Consider the following 18098-nt stretch of genomic DNA (forward strand, 5'->3'; position numbering starts at 1 on the left):
TTTCAGAAGTATAATCACAATATTATATCTCAAATAACTCCAAAATACATCTGATTTTATTTCCTTTAGGCCAAATAGTATTTTTTTTTTTTTCCTGGAATAAATTTCCAAGGGAAAACCATTAAAATTCTAAAGTTTAATCTGTCCAGATCTCACCAATTCTCTGTAACATTTTGGTTCACGAAAATTTTTTGAATAATTTATTTAGTCCACAATAGAATTGCTTACTTTTCCACATGGCCAAATAGTAATTTTTTAAATCATTTTTGAAAAAATTTCCAATGGCAGTCCAATAGCATTCCATAAATTAAAATGTGCAGAAGTTACCGATTATCTCTAAATTATTGGTTTTTGAAAATTGCATTAAAATTTAAAAAAGTCCACATTACAATTGGTTATCTTTCCTTTAGGCCAAATGATAATTTTAAAAATCTTTTTTCTACAAAATTGCAATGGTAATCCAGTAAAATGGTAAAATTATTTTGTCCAGATCTTGCCAAATCTCTCTAAAATTTAGGTTTCAGGAAGATTAGATAGGAATTTGCTAAATCAAAAGGCAAACGTTGTTTGAAAATCAATTTGGAATCATTACACAGTGTCCAGCCTTTTTCACATTTTAGATAAACTGTGTAATGTCCAGAAGTAACAGTAGGTCCATCATGGAAAATTATTGCAACAGTTACAAAAGTTTTTCCTGAAATTGATAATTGCTGTCCTGTAAACTTCTTTATTAAAGTATCCAATTTTGATCCATCAGCTCTACATCGTTGCATCATTAAAATTACATACTGTCCGTATTCCCTTAAAATTAATGTTGAAAACATGTCAGAATTACACTCACCACATTTCATGCTATGATTAGCATCTTTAACTAATTTTGCAAAAGTGACTGTTTTACTCTCTGGCAATGTCAAATAAATAAACCTTTCATTATCAACAATAGAGCCACATATATTATAACAATTATCACAACTATGTTCCCATTTATAAGAGAGACCAAAAAAAATGTCAATGGGAACTCCTTCTTCTTCCACTACCTGAAGAAAATACATCAAAAATTCGTGTGCATCTTGCTGTTCATTTTGAGAAAACTGTGTTCGTCCTGAACATACATCTAAAAGTTTTCTAATTTCAGTAGCACTTTCTATTTGAGTTTTATCTTTACTCAGCTTTTGAAAAAGGAGACTGAGCTCTGAACAGAATCTTTTTCCCTGATTTACTATTATCTGCTCTTGCAAACTTTCCAGATAAAATGCAACATTCAGCACTACATTAGCGTAGCAGTTGACACCAGAGCTATTTTCAAAATGACATCCTACAACCTGTTCTTCATTTTCCTTATTCTTTTTGCTTGCAATTACATCACTCCTCTTTTTTTTCCTCTTCTCTACATCTTCATTACAGATATTCTCATTTCTCCTTTTACGAGAAACTACACGTTTCTCCAACACAGGATACTGACCTAAATGAGGAGCATAGCTTCTTCTTAATCTATTATACTCCTTTACACAGTTTGTATCAGCACTAACTTTTGAGTCATCAAAGTCTATCATGAATAAACCTGATAATGTTTTGACTCGTGACAAAGCTACATATGCCATACCTTCTTTGAACACAGTTGAACCAATGTTCACAAATGCACAATCTACAGTCAATCCTTGAGACTTGTGGATAGTTACAGCATATGCTAGTGAAAACGGAAACTGCTTCCTACGTACATATAAGTCTTTCACAAGCATGAAACGAACTGAACAACGACAAATGTCTTTAACTTCCTCTATCTGATCAAATTTTATCTGTAAACATTCAATTCCTTCTTTTTTCTGATAATTAATAAAACCCACAACTCTTCCCATCGCTCCATTCACTAAGCCTTTCTCAACATCCAAATTTCTCCTTAAAAACACTCTACAGTTCATGCAAACATAAAGATTTTTTTCTAATCCTGCTGTTTTGGAGATGTTCTTCTCTAGTGAGCCCAATTTATTTTTCAGTTTGCCTGTTACTGTGACTGTAATTCTTCCATCCTCAATTTTGTCCACTGCTTCCAATTTCTTGATGTCTTCCTTTTCCAATTTCAAAAGCTCCTCATTAAATATTGAGCATTCACGTAGAGTTGGCATTAAGCAGATGACACTTTTGTTTTCTGCAATATTCTTGTATATTTTCTCTGCAACTATTTCTTCCTTTGGAAATAAATTATGTAGCAGCCGACTCTGTAATGCTTTTTTCCCAACATCTGTGAGTAGTCCAATCCTGATATCTTTCAGAATACTTCCATATTCTTCATCGTTTGCTTGCCTCATATTAGTTGTAAGTTCCTTGTACTCAAAGAAGGACCAAATATTTGTATTTCCAATGCTTCCCAATGACTTCTTCGTGTCTTCATGTGTCACAGTATTAAACACTGGTTGTCCTTTAACTGGAGTAAGTTGCAAAAGATCCCCAAAAACTATGACGTGTTTTCCACCAAATAACACGTCATAGTCTGTCTTCAAAATTTGCTGCATTCTTAAATGCACAAAGGCAAGCATTAAGTTTGATACCATGCTCACCTCATCAATAATGAGAACTTGCATCTTCTTCAATACTCGTGAAACTTCCAAGGATGCTTCTCCAGTTAGCTTGTTGAATTGTATTTTGTTCTCATGCTCCACTGGTAACATTAGCAAACGATGTAAGGTGATTCCTTTTATGTTATATGCTGCTAACCCAGTTGGAGCAGTAACCACACAAGACAAAGTAGAATCCGTTTTTTGCTTTAGGTAGCTTCTGATGACTTTAATTAGGAAACTTTTTCCAGTGCCAGCTTGTCCGCTTACATACATCCTGATTGGATGAAATGATGTGCATGAGCACTCTTTTTTGATATGTAGAAATCCGTGATCAATTTTGTTTCTGATCTCTTCATAAATTTGTTGCTGCTCTTGATTCAGTTGTCTTTCCAAATTTTCTAAGTCTATAAATTCTTCTTGAGCTAGATTCATAGCCGTTTCCACTTCATTCATGGCTATTGATGCTTCATTTTCAACGATTGGTTGTCCTAGGGGATCTTGACTGTGTGTTCCTGAACTTTGGCTGTCCTGAGAACTGTCTCTAGCTATTTCTGCTGCAATTGTAGTTTCCTGTTCAATTTCTTCATTTAACATTTGCAGATAAGTTGAGAATGTACTGCATTGTATGCTGTCTTTGCAAGCATTAAAAGAATCTTCATAGCTCTGGAATTCTCCCAGTAGTTCATCCTCTGTACGCCATGGTTTAAACAACTGTAAAAGAGCCAAGTAGTAAAATTCTTTCTTGTCGGTAGTGTCGCAACTCAGCTTCCGGTGATTTATCAAACTTCCTTTGGTTTGCTTCACCAAACATCCTTCTTCACCAACAACTTTATATTTTCCACTGTTGATGTCTTCTGCAGCTTTCCGTGAATAAATGTAGTTCTGCAGCACTTCATAGAGACACATGTTCTCCAGATGATGACTTCTCTTGGGATAATATGTGTCCAACATGTTTGTTTTCAATATGTCTGTACTTTCTGGGTCATTCTCGGCCAAATATTCAATTTCTCCAACAGATTTCAGTACCCGATTTCTCATTGCTGCAAGGCCTAAACTTGCCCAAATTATTCTTCTTGACTTCGAGTAGAGACTTGCAGAAGATAACCTATCTGAACATTCGTAGGATCCAATTTCTCGATGCGATAACATCTTCAAACTAAAACTGTACAGCTTCTTACTGACAGTCTTCTCGTGAGAAATCTCTTCCCACATTTCCTTCAATTCTGTTTTTTCTGATTTCGTAATGTAAGACGTTACATATCGAGCAACAGCAATGGAATTGTCAGCAACATACTGTATATCCATGTTAGCGTTCCACATGGATAAAATGACTGGGTTGTAGTCATTTATATTTTTTGATTCTTCTTTTCTTTTAAGGTTGTAGGTATTCTTAGGTGATTTTCTTGTGATAGTATGTCTCACAGCTGACATAAAACTGTTGACTCTTCCATTTGTAAGAACAGGTCTAGGAAATCCAAATCGACATTTAGTGTAGTATTTTTCTTTGCTCTTGTATTTCCGTCGACAGTATTTTCCACACCGATGACTTTGGAAACGTAGAACTTGCTCCTTTAACTTGTTCTCTTCTGTGTTTTTAGGTATAGCACATGTTGCATATTCTTCAATGTAAGATAACACTGCTTCATCAGTATCTGTTCCAAACTTTGGGGCATCCTTGATCCACAGCAGCATATGAATATGAGGAGCACCTCTTGCCTGGTACTCTTTTCTCCAAAAGAAATCCACTACTTCTCCAAGGGGTGGATTTTTTTTATTGCAGATGAAGGACATCATAGCCTCAAATCTATGATTGAAATATCTGCAAACATTAACCGGATCCAATGAGCACAGTTCTCCTGCTGTCTTGTATTCGATGTTTTCAATGTTTGAATTGGCCTCTCGTAGAAAATCCAGTAAATCATCCCAAGCGTACTCGGCGCAGCTTAGGGTAAGGAACCATGTTGGTGTTCCTAAGTTGCGTAACATGCATTTTAGTTCACCATGGCGTCGGTACCAATATTCATTTGTCCCACGCTGACAAGCCATCAGATTGATCAGTTGTGTTTCCAAATGATCATCTCGGTGCTGCACTTTCTCCATAAAATCCTTAGCAGACACATTTTGTAAATGTACTCCACTTTTTAAAATGTGATTTACTGCATAAGACAGTGCAGACAAGTCGCTTTCAAATAAAAGATGGAACAAATAAGGGATACTTTGTCGAAATCTGGGATCTTCAGCATATAGTCTTGTAGTCCGATACTCAGAAGCTGGAATCTGTTCCGGACGTTCATCGTATCGTCCTCCTTTTCCTTTAGGAAACAGCTGGGGAAAACATCGAGCTTCCAAGCTCTCCTCCCATACACTCACAGGATTTCCTTTTGCTTTCTTCATCTGAAAGAGATCAATATTGTCTCCCATAACTTCTTTCGAATGGAGAGGATGTATGCTAAAATGTTCATAAATTTCTTCTTCCTTTGACTTGTCCACTTTTTCAATTTGTCCAGTTGGTGTTTCTGTGTCTCCTTGTAAATCTTCTTCTTCTTCTTCTTCTTCTATATAAATTGATTCATACCATTTGTTATTTTTTTTCAAATACAAATTTGCTCTTTGTACTTTCCGCACATCTACCAGCTCCTGCCAAATCTTCTTATTCTTTGTAGGGACACCATTAACCAGAATAATTAATGGTTCAGTTTCCAAAGTATCTGCATCAATAGTTTCCATATTTTTTTTCAAATCCAAGGGCAAATACACCACTCTACCTTTTAAACCTCTCAGTAAATCTGAAGGAGGTAATTTACCAGTTTTGGGCTCCATACGTACTATGGTCTGGAACGGATGAACACATTGAATGAGTATAGACTCATATGTATTTAATTCAGAAAGTTCAGCAGGAATAGCATCCAATTCTAAATTATTATGTACAGCTCTGGTCGGCATTCTATTTTCCTCTAACTTGTTGTAGCAGTATTTGCAAATACGCTGATCTTCACCCAATTCAAAACAATTTTCAAGAAATATATATGTGGCAAAATCCATCCACTTATAATTATCTTCATTTTCACTCTTTCTGTAGAGATCAACATTCCTAGTTTGTTTTCTATAATGAGTTCTGCGGCAACAAATACAAGTAACATTTGGTCTTTCATTAGAGACTATTGCAAATTTTGTTATGTGATCATTAAATGTGTTACTTACAGAGGGTTCTACATTCTCTTCCACTTCTGCCTCATTTATTGTGTCCTTCTCTGCACTGTTTTGTTCAGGACCAAAGTAACAAAACTGAATTTCATCAACAACCTTCTCTACATCTGATACCGTTCCTCGGAACAGAGCCCTATTCAATTCATTTAACTTTATTGCTGGACTTTTGGCAAAATACAACCGTCTCACAAACTTTCTCATTTCAGTATGATGAACAGCCAGCATCCTAAAATGATGGAAAACACTATTGCACACTTTTCTAGATAGACAAGCAAGAGAATGACCCTGCAAACCAGTATTCTCTCTCACTCTGCATGGATCCAGACTTTGAAGCACCTTAATCTTTTGTTTTACACTTTTTTTACTATATTCTCTTAGAAACTCTCGAAATCTGTCAATAGATTCCTGACGCACAGTGCAAATACTACTACAATTCCAAGTGTACACTGGGGCTTTAGGACGTCTCCCCATTGCCTCATCTGCCATCACTTGTACCTCATCTCTTGGAACCATTATCTCCTTCTCCATTATGCAACCGTTTTTTACTTCGTATGAACGACCTCTGGTGTCAACTGCATGCAGCAAACTATTGCTTTGAAAATAGCTTTCTTCATTAAAAAAAGGTTCACTACTTGAACTATGCATCCACTTTCCTAAAAACACTTTACAAAAGTTTGTTCTGTTCACTACTCTTTTGCTTTTGCTTTGTGATTTCAGTACATTAACCATTTTATCTAATGTACGCATCCTATTCAAAATTAATATGAATAGTTTCCTTTTTAATTCTAATGCTTTTGCTGCAATGGCTTCAATTTCTTTTTTTCTCTTATAATATTTAGCCTTCTGCTTATATTTCTTTATATCCTTTATCAAATTGGACATAACTCTTCTCTGAAACATTTTTCTACGTATCTCTTTAAATGCTGTTTTTCTGTTTATGTTAAACTTTTCAATTGCAGAAGGTATATTTGCATTAACTAAATCCTCAATTTTTTGCTGTTCTGTAGGTTTTGTTACATTTTTCCGAGAACAGACATTTTGTACATTTTTGTTTGTTTTCAATATTTTGTTTAGGAATTGTCTTTTTTGCTTACCAGAAGATTTTTTCTTTTTCCCAACATCAGCATCTTCTACTAACTTTGGTCCTCCAGTTGTCCTCAAATATAGTTTTTTTTTTAGCGTTTTTTGAACTCGAGATTTTGTAGGCATCTTAAATTTTGTTCACTGTTCTTCAGCAATACCTGAAAAAAACTAAAAAAAAAATCCTTTATTGTATTTAAATATATTACTACATTTCTTTTCACAATAGTCACAAAACGAAATTTCTTTGCCATTTTCAATGCACACAAACTGCTCTTTTTTTAAAATTTATTTAAATGCACATGTCCAAGCTTTTTTTTTTTTTCAGATCACCACCGTGTGTATTCTCTGTGACTGCCTACACTCCAGCAGGGGCCACCAGCCTTAGTGATGCTGAATATATTTGCATTACAGACTTAAACCTGAAAACCCCACTCGCTTCTAATTACTGTGCATGACTATACATGGCAAGCACATGGGTGTGTGCTAAGCCTCTGCTTCTTCCCCCAAAAATTCGCTCCTCTTTTCCATCTACTGCAACTGTGAAATCACCAGAGCAAGACGCAATAAATTTCTGCCTATAATTCTTCTATGCACACAGAGTCATGTTTTCACATTAGTGCCAAAACGAAATTTCTTTGCCAATTTGAAAGCACACTTACTGCTCTTTTTTTTTCGGGCCAAGTGAAAATCTCTTTTTACACTTTGAAATCACTTTTACAGACTGACACATTCTGAAACCTTTTTTTTAAATTTATTTAAATGCACATGTCCAAGCTGTTTTTTTTTCAGACCACCACCGTGTGTATTCTCTGTGACTGCCTACACTCCAGCAGGGGCAACCAGCCTTAGTGATGCTGAATGTATTTGCATTACAGACTTAAACCTGAAAACCCCACTCGCTTCTAATTACTGTGCATGACTATACATGGCAAGCACATGGGTGTGTGCTAAGCCTCTGCTTCTTCCCCCAAAAATTCGCTCCTCTTTTCCATCTACTGCAACTGTGAAATCACCAGAGCAAGACGCAATAAATTTCTGCCTATAATTCTTCTATGCACACAGAGTCATGTTTTCACATTAGTGCCAAAACGAAATTTCTTTGCCAATTTGAAAGCACACTTACTGCTCTTTTTTTTTCGGGCCAAGTGAAAATCTCTTTTTACACTTTGAAATCACTTTTACAGACTGACACATTCTGAAACCTTTTTTTTAAATTTATTTAAATGCACATGTCCAAGCTGTTTTTTTTTCAGACCACCACCGTGTGTATTCTCTGTGACTGCCTACACTCCAGCAGGGGCCACCAGCCTTAGTGATGCTGAATGTATTTGCATTACAGACTTAAACCTGAAAACCCCACTCGCTTCTAATTACTGTGCATGACTATACATGGCAAGCACATGGGTGTGTGCTAAGCCTCTGCTTCTTCCCCCAAAAATTCGCTCCTCTTTTCCATCTACTGCAACTGTGAAATCACCAGAGCAAGACGCAATACATTTCTGCCTATAATTCTTCTATGCACACAGAGTCATGTTTTCACATAAGTGCCAAAACGAAATTTCTTTGCCAAATTGAAAGCACACTTACTGCTCTTTTTTTTTCGGGCCAAGTAAAAATCTCTTTTTACACTTTGAAATCACTTTTACAGACTGACACATTCTGAAACCTTTTTTTTAAATTTATTTAAATGCACATGTCCAAGCTGTTTTTTTTTCAGACCACCACCGTGTGTATTCTCTGTGACTGCCTACACTCCAGCAGGGGCAACCAGCCTTAGTGATGCTGAATGTATTTGCATTACAGACTTAAACCTGAAAACCCCACTCGCTTCTAATTACTGTGCATGACTATACATGGCAAGCACATGGGTGTGTGCTAAGCCTCTGCTTCTTCCCCCAAAAATTCGCTCCTCTTTTCCTTCTACTGCAACTGTGAAATCACCAGAGCAAGACGCAATAAATTTCTGCCTATAATTCTTCTATGCACACAGAGTCATGTTTTCACATTAGTGCCAAATCGAAATTTCTATGCCAATTTGAAAGCACACTTACTGCTCTTTTTTTTTCGGGCCAAGTGAAAATCTCTTTTTACACTTTGAAATCACTTTTACAGACTGACACATTCTGAAACCTTTTTTTTTAATTTATTTAAATGCACATGTCCAAGCTGTTTTTTTTTCAGACCACCACCGTGTGTATTCTCTGTGACTGCCTACACTCCAGCAGGGGCCACCAGCCTTAGTGATGCTGAATGTATTTGCATTACAGACTTAAACCTGAAAACCCCACTCGCTTCTAATTACTGTGCATGACTATACATGGCAAGCACATGGGTGTGTGCTAAGCCTCTGCTTCTTCCCCCAAAAATTCGCTCCTCTTTTCCATCTACTGCAACTGTGAAATCACCAGAGCAAGACGCAATAAATTTCTGCCTATAATTCTTCTATGCACACAGAGTCATGTTTTCACATTAGTGCCAAAACGAAATTTCTTTGCCAATTTGAAAGCACACTTACTGCTCTTTTTTTTTTGGGCCAAGTGAAAATCTCTTTTTACACTTTGAAATCACTTTTACAGACTGACACATTCTGAAACCTTTTTTTTAAAATTTATTTAAATGCACATGTCCAAGCTGTTTTTTTTTCAGACCACCACCGTGTGTATTCTCTGTGACTGCCTACACTCCAGCAGGGGCAACCAGCCTTAGTGATGCTGAATGTATTTGCATTACAGACTTAAACCTGAAAACCCCACTCGCTTCTAATTACTGTGCATGACTATACATGGCAAGCACATGGGTGTGTGCTAAGCCTCTGCTTCTTCCCCCAAAAATTCGCTCCTCTTTTCCATCTACTGCAACTGTGAAATCACCAGAGCAAGACGCAATACATTTCTGCCTATAATTCTTCTATGCACACAGAGTCATGTTTTCACATAAGTGCCAAAACGAAATTTCTTTGCCAATTTGAAAGCACACTTACTGCTCTTTTTTTTTTGGGCCAAGTGAAAATCTCTTTTTACACTTTGAAATCACTTTTACAGACTAACACATTCTGAAACCTTTTTTTTAAATTTATTTAAATGCACATGTCCAAGCTGTTTTTTTTTCAGACCACCACCGTGTGTATTCTCTGTGACTGCCTACACTCCAGCAGGGGCAACCAGCCTTAGTGATGCTGAATGTATTTGCATTACAGACTTAAACCTGAAAACCCCACTCGCTTCTAATTACTGTGCATGACTATACATGGCAAGCACATGGGTGTGTGCTAAGCCTCTGCTTCTTCCCCCAAAAATTCGCTCCTCTTTTCCATCTACTGCAACTGTGAAATCACCAGAGCAAGACGCAATAAATTTCTGCCTATAATTCTTCTATGCACACAGAGTCATGTTTTCACATAAGTGCCAAAACGAAATTTCTTTGCCAATTTGAAAGCACACTTACTGCTCTTTTTTTTTTGGGCCAAGTGAAAATCTCTTTTTACACTTTGAAATCACTTTTACAGACTGACACATTCTGAAACCTTTTTTTTAAATTTATTTAAATGCACATGTCCAAGCTGTTTTTTTTTCAGACCACCACCGTGTGTATTCTCTGTGACTGCCTACACTCCAGCAGGAGCAACCAGCCTTAGTGATGCTGAATGTATTTGCATTACAGACTTAAACCTGAAAACCCCACTCGCTTCTAATTACTGTGCATGACTATACATGGCAAGCACATGGGTGTGTGCTAAGCCTCTGCTTCTTCCCCCAAAAATTCGCTCCTCTTTTCCATCTACTGCAACTGTGAAATCACCAGAGCAAGACGCAATACATTTCTGCCTATAATTCTTCTATGGACACAGAGTCATGTTTTCACATTAGTGCCAAAACGAAATTTCTTTGCCAAATTGAAAGCACACTTACTGCTCTTTTTTTTTTGGGCCAAGTAAAAATCTCTTTTTACACTTTGAAATCACTTTTACAGACTGACACATTCTGAAACCTTTTTTTTAAATTTATTTAAATGCACATGTCCAAGCTGTTTTTTTTTCAGACCACCACCGTGTGTATTCTCTGTGACTGCCTACACTCCAGCAGGAGCAACCAGCCTTAGTGATGCTGAATGTATTTGCATTACAGACTTAAACCTGAAAACCCCACTCGCTTCTAATTACTGTGCATGACTATACATGGCAAGCACATGGGTGTGTGCTAAGCCTCTGCTTCTTCCCCCAAAAATTCGCTCCTCTTTTCCATCTACTGCAACTGTGAAATCACCAGAGCAAGACGCAATACATTTCTGCCTATAATTCTTCTATGCACACAGAGTCATGTTTTCACATAAGTGCCAAAACGAAATTTCTTTGCCAATTTGAAAGCACACTTACTGCTCTTTTTTTTTCGGGCCAAGTGAAAATCTCTTTTTACACTTTGAAATCACTTTTACAGACTGACACATTCTGAAACCTTTTTTTTAAATTTATTTAAATGCACATGTCCAAGCTGTTTTTTTTTCAGACCACCACCGTGTGTATTCTCTGTGACTGCCTACACTCCAGCAGGGGCAACCAGCCTTAGTGATGCTGAATGTATTTGCATTACAGACTTAAACCTGAAAACCCCACTCGCTTCTAATTACTGTGCATGACTATACATGGCAAGCACATGGGTGTGTGCTAAGCCTCTGCTTCTTCCCCCAAAAATTCGCTCCTCTTTTCCATCTACTGCAACTGTGAAATCACCAGAGCAAGACGCAATACATTTCTGCCTATAATTCTTCTATGCACACAGAGTCATGTTTTCACATAAGTGCCAAAACGAAATTTCTTTGCCAATTTGAAAGCACACTTACTGCTCCTTTTTTTTTCGGGCCAAGTGAAAATCTCTTTTTACACTTTGAAATCACTTTTACAGACTGACACATTCTGAAACCTTTTTTTTAAATTTATTTAAATGCACATGTCCAAGCTGTTTTTTTTTCAGACCACCACCGTGTGTATTCTCTGTGACTGCCTACACTCCAGCAGGGGCAACCAGCCTTAGTGATGCTGAATGTATTTGCATTACAGACTTAAACCTGAAAACCCCACCCGCTTCTAATTACTGTGCATGACTATACATGGCAAGCACATGGGTGTGTGCTAAGCCTCTGCTTCTTCCCCCAAAAATTCGCTCCTCTTTTCCATCTACTGCAACTGTGAAATCACCAGAGCAAGACGCAATACATTTCTGCCTATAATTCTTCTATGCACACAGAGTCATGTTTTCACATAAGTGCCAAAACGAAATTTCTTTGCCAATTTGAAAGCACACTTACTGCTCTTTTTTTTTCGGGCCAAGTGAAAATCTCTTTTACAGACTGACACATTATGAATCCACCATGTGTAACTACAACAAAAACAATTCCCATTTCTATTATTCATTTCTTAAGTTACCACATACATCCCCTCTCAAACTGTAAACTCACCTTTAAATTTAGTTAGTTGTGAAAGAAATGTGTCACTCAAACAGCAGATTATCAGAGCCAGGATCTCTGTTCTGTACACCTCTCTCCTCTCAGCAGAACCAGATAATGGCAAACTTTCCCTCTATTTTTCCACACATATACATGTAAGTTTCAAATCTCAGTGCTTCCCCCTTTTTTTCAAATGTAATGACACATTTCTATTGGTTGAAAACCAAACCTTTTCCAAAAGTACCCTGCCCCCAACTTGACTTCTGCCTAGTACCCTTCCCCCAACTTGACTTCTGCCTGCTACCATAGCAACAGCTCATGGAACACTGCTGTGTGCAGTTAGGTCAGAAGTTCGACACACAATGTTTCAATTCCACAGAGCAAGAGTGCTTGACTTTTCAAACCTAACTGCAAATCCATAGTACTGTTCTTTGGTTACACATTTTTTTGTACCAATACAAAACATGCTTCTATTAATTTTCACATACAGCCTATTTTTTATTCTAGAATGGTATGAAACAGCCAATCAGTTCTTTTTGTTTTGTAAAAAATATGTATGCCTCCATTTCCAAACTGTCTTTATTTTCATATTGCCATTCTACTGAAAGACACCTCCTGAGTGCATCCAGTTCTCCTTTGAAGATGTTCACAGTGTGGATTGTAGGGCACAGCTATGTCTTCTGGAGTGAAAAGTTTGCAGAGAAAACAGATATGGTGAGAGACCTTGCTTTGCCAAATGTAGACATTACATGGATTGGTCAGAGAGGGTTAAAGTGGCACCAATTGATGCCATTGGTGAAATCCTTCATGCAAATCCAACACCCTGACCTCATAATAGTGCACTGTGGTGGCAATGACCTAGGCACTTTGACTGGGGTAGGTCTGGAAATGCTTATGAAGGACACCTTTGCACAACTGTTTACACTTTTCCCTAAAACTGCCTTTGTGTTTTCCAACATATGCCAAAGGCAAAAATGGAACTGGTCCAATCATTTCTGTCCACAGATTGACAAAGCAAGAAAGCACGTCAACAAATCTGTTTCTGCTTTCCTCCGTGACTATGGTATGGGTGCCATTTACCACAACAACTTGCGTTACGACATGCAAGACATTTATAGAGGAGATGGTGTGCACTTCAATGATGAAGGGAACAGAGTCTTCCTCTTGAACCTTAGACTCTGCATCGGTACTTACTTGTAAGTACCACTAAAAAAATGACTCCATAAACACAACAGCTCTTTTTAGAGCTCCCTAATTTCTAAACTCTTAAATCTGATTTTCATTTATTTATTTTTATTTTTTTTACCGTACGCTTACCGTGAGCTTACCGTACGCGTACCCCGTGATTTTTTTTAAAATCAATAAATGTTTTTTTTGTACTTTTCTGTCCTTCTTTGACCCCCTTACAATTGTTAGGGGGTCTGTAACTCTCCTCATTGCCCCCTTTCTTTGTTTTCACTCTTTTTTTTCAGAGTGAAATACACAAAATGGCGGCCGCCGCTTCCTGGTTTCGGCCGATTCGAATGTTTACTAAGATCTAAGAGCCAATCAGAATCGCGCTCGCGCACGCCACCGTACGCTTACCGTAAGCGTACGGTAAGCGTACCGTAAGCGGGCTCAGATATATATATTGATTTAAAGGCTATTTTCTCAGAATCTACTGAACAGATTTACACCAAACCTACAAAAGGCACTTCCTTGACCTGAGGACTACCTCTCTGCCAAATTTTGAGTAATTCTGTTCAGCCGTTCGGGCTGTAGGTCGTTCTAAAGGTCCTATGGAAAAATGCATGGGAAAAACGCGTTTTGGGACCCCCCTTTTATCTCAGCCCCCGCTTGACGGATCCCCCCGAGACTTTCAGGGTAGGAGCGGAGCGTAGCGCCCCACCTATTTTGAGAAATTCGCGAGGATTCGTCGACCGGCGCCAAAGTTATTCAAAATAGAATGTTGAGGTTTTCCTATGGAAACGTGGTCCTAACTATAACTACCTACTGGCGACCGCCAGTAGGTAATATATATACACACATACATATTTATATATATATATTTGTAAAAAAAAATATTTAACAGTGGGGGGGATGTAGTGTCTTGCAGTATTTTTCCTAACGGACTCCATTGAGCTGTGATTTAGGTGTCAGACCTCAATGCCACAAAAGCTTGTTTTAGAATGTTGAGTTCACAGTTACATGCAGCAGAAAAAACACGTGTAATACTAAGCTCCGTGTGTGCCATAGTCATTGCCCGGTAGCCAAGCTGGGGAAGACGCTAAAGTTGGCACATTTTTTTGTAACTTTTGATCTATTTTAAATAGAAACACATTTTTCGGTGTAAGTTCCTAGTGGGCTTTTGGGTCCGCAGACTTGAAATGTGTATCCGGAGGGCTATTGAATGTGCTCCTTCAGGACTCAGTGAGATCATTTTTGGTTGCCATTTGAGATGTCATCAGTGATGTCATGAGTGATGTCACTGACCATGTCATGAGTGATGTAATATGTGACGTCATCAGCAGTACATTGCGGGGGTGCGAGTTATAGTTAGCTGAACTAACTATAACAGGGGAATTTCTAGGGTTTTGTACGAGGGAAATGTCCAGCTAACTATAACACCCCTGAAACCTATGGTTTTTTCAGTGAATTTCTAAGGTTTTTTAAATGCCAATTCCTAACTATAACGCCCCTGAAACCTTTGTTTTTTTCAGTGAATATATATATATATATATATATATATATATATATATATATATATATATATATATATATAAATGTATATATTCACAGAAAAAAACATAGGTTTCAGGGGTGTTATAGTTAGCTGCCCATTTCATTAATACAAAACCATAGAAATTCCTCCGTTATAGTTAGTTCTGCTAACTATAATCCACGCGCCCGCAATGCACTGCTGATGATGTCACATATTGCATGATTCATGACATGGTCAGTGACATCACTGATGACATCACTGATGACATCTCAAATGACATCACTGATGTCATCACTAATGACATCATCCACTGAATGTGGTTTAGTTTGAAATTTAAATATGTATTATATATATACCAATCTGTATTGAAGATTGAGTGGATATATAACTGTCTGGATGGAGGATTTAGTAGCTGTCTGACTGTCTTTTTAAGTGAGTAATTAAAAGTGTCTCACTTAATACATGGATTAGTAACTAAACTATGTGAATGTGTGCAGCACTGTCTCTGTTGTTGTATAACATGCTGCATCAGTTGGTTACTAACTACATGAGTGTGTATATTAGTTATTGATGAGTTGGGTGAGTATTTGTATGGGACACTGAGTTTGTGTGTGGTTGGATGGGGTGTGTGTAACTCTATGCATAGATGTGTGAATGGTTGATTGACTAGGTGTATGGGTTTAAGAGTGCATGTGGAAACAGTTGTTTGAGTGACTGAGTGTATTTATTTGTGTGTTGGTGAGCGAATATATGTTTTAGTTGTACATCTTCAACAAAGTAAAAATATAAAAGGCATTGTATGTGAGAGTTGATGTATATAAATAAGTATGTGTAAGAGTCAGTGATTGTGAGAGTAACTATATGAATGAGTGTATAATTGTATTGGTGCTTTTTTAACATATTAACGATGAGTTACTATGTGTTTGAATAAATGAGGTGTTGTTGGATAATTGTGTAAGTGAGTAAATTTAAGAGCGATACATTTTTTTCATGAGTGAGTTGGATGACTGCATAACCGACTAAGATGACTGCTAATGTGTCAATGTCTATATATGTGTATAAGTGCATTTGATAGTGTTCTATTAATTAATGACTGCATGTATAGATGATTCTGTTGTTGAATGGGTAGTTGTGTGTGTAGACTTAGGAATCAGTGAGTGGGTATGTAGTAACTGGTATTGGTGTGTCAATGGTTTCAAATATGGTACTCTGTATTTTACAGTGAGTGATGAAAGGTTATACTAGTGTATGATGAGGTGTATCAGATTGTCAAGTGGATGATGTCATCAGTGATGTCATTTGAGATGTCATCATTGATGTCATCAGTGATGTCACTGACCATATCATGAATGATGCAATATGTGACATCATCAGCAGTGCATTGCGGGCGCGTGAGTTATAGTTAGCAGAACTAACTATAACGGAGGAATTTCTATTTCTATGGTTTTGTATGAGTGAAATGGGCAGTTAACTATAACACCCCTGAAACCTATGGTTTTTTCTGTGAATTCCAAAGGTTTTTTAAATGCTAACTTTTAAGTGTGAAAGTAGTTATATCTATTTTTTTGTACTGATTTTCTACAGTGTTTTAACTGTTTATTTATAAATATTTTATTCATTAAATAATTTTATATATTTTTCTGAAAATTGCAAAAAAATAATTTTTTTAATTAAGACTGAAATATTGATTAATTTTCTTGTTTTCATTTTTTATTTTAAAATATTTATATTATTTTCTTTAAAAAAAAAATTCAAATCTTTTTCGGAGTCGCGCACTCAAAGTGTACACATCACGGTGGGTGCGCACATTCTAGCCACCATTTTAGAGAAGTCGTGAAGGATACGCGTATGGTGTGCGACGGCTGCGTGTTTTTCAGTTACATCATATATATTTAATATCACGTGAAATGCGCGATTGGTATGCGACCAGTCTGCGACTCCTGCTCCCGTGCATTCGCGACACATGCGCATTATGGTACGAGATGTTTGCGCGGTTGCGGGTCCCGCGTGACATCATATATGTGCTGAGGCGCGCTGGGTGCGCGACTCCCGCAAAAAAAAATTATGTTCCAAAATGATATGTATGTGTCTTTAATATACATATTAAGGCAAGAGATTATGTAAGATATTCATTAAAATAATATATTTGTACTTATAATAAACTTATATTATTTTTAAATATATTTTCGCGAAGTCGGGTGCGTGCATCGTGAGTGCAGAAAACCAGGGCAGCAGAGCTGCTGTAGAGCCAGAGAACCAGGTCAGCAGAGCTGCTCTAGAGCCTAAGAATTAGGTCAGCAGAGCTGCTCTAGAGCCAGAGAACCAGGTCAGCAGAGCTGCTGTAGAGCCAGAGAAACCAGGTCAGCAGAGCTGCTTTAGAGGGAGAGAACCAGGTCAGCAGAGCTGCTTTAGAGCCAGAGAACCAGGCCAGCAGAGCTGCTTTACAGTCAGAGAACCAGGTTAGCAGAGCTGCTTTAGAGCCAGAGAACCAGGTCAGCAGAGCTACTCTAGAGCCAGAGAACCAAATCAGCAGAGCTGCTTTAGAGCCATAGAACCAGGTCAGCAGAGCTGCTTTAGAGCCAGAGAACCAGGTCAGTAGAGTTGCTCTAGAGCCTAAGAACCAGGTCAACGGAGCTGCTCTAGAGCCAGAGAACCAGGTTTGCAGAGCTGCTGCAGAGCCAGAGAAACCAGGTCAGTAGAGCTGCTTTAGAGGGAGAGAACCAGGTCAGCAGAGCTGCTCTAGAGCCAGAGAACCATGTCAGCAGAACTGCTTCAGAGCCATAGAACTGGGTCAGCGGAGCTGCTTCAGAGCCATAGAACTGGGTCAGCGGAGCTGCTTTAGAGCCAGAGAACCAGGTCCGCAGAGCTGTTGTAGTGCCAGAGAACTAGATCAGCAGAGCTGCTCTGTAGCAAAAGAAATAGGTCAGCAGAGCTGCTCTAGAGCCAGAGAACCAGGTCAGCAGACCTGCTGTAGAGCCAGAGAAACCAGGTCTGCAGAGCTGCTTTAGAGAGAGAGAACCAGGTCAGCAGAGCTGCTTTAGAGACAGAGAACCAGGTCAGCAGAGCTGCTCTAGCTGACACTGACTGACTGACACTGACTGACTGACACTGAC

General features: G+C 38.0%; 1 protein-coding gene across 2 annotated transcripts in view; it reads right to left on the bottom strand.

Moving 5' to 3' along the window:
- The window catches only part of LIPC (lipase C, hepatic type), a 756670-nt gene that overhangs the window by 562285 nt on the left and 176287 nt on the right, over positions 1–18098 (bottom strand). Inside the window, exon 1 of one of the 2 annotated variants that reach the window (XM_085643755.1) lies at positions 6857–7013. The exons of the other annotated variant lie outside the window; for it this stretch is intronic. The gene's annotated coding sequence lies outside the window, so the exon portion shown is untranslated. Of the gene's footprint in view, positions 1–6856; positions 7014–18098 lie in introns of those variants that run through there. 2 annotated transcript variants of the gene reach the window in all.

This window comes from Triturus cristatus, chromosome 3_1 (genome assembly GCF_964204655.1).
Source record: "Triturus cristatus chromosome 3_1, aTriCri1.1, whole genome shotgun sequence".
Lineage (NCBI taxonomy): Eukaryota > Metazoa > Chordata > Amphibia > Caudata > Salamandridae > Triturus > Triturus cristatus.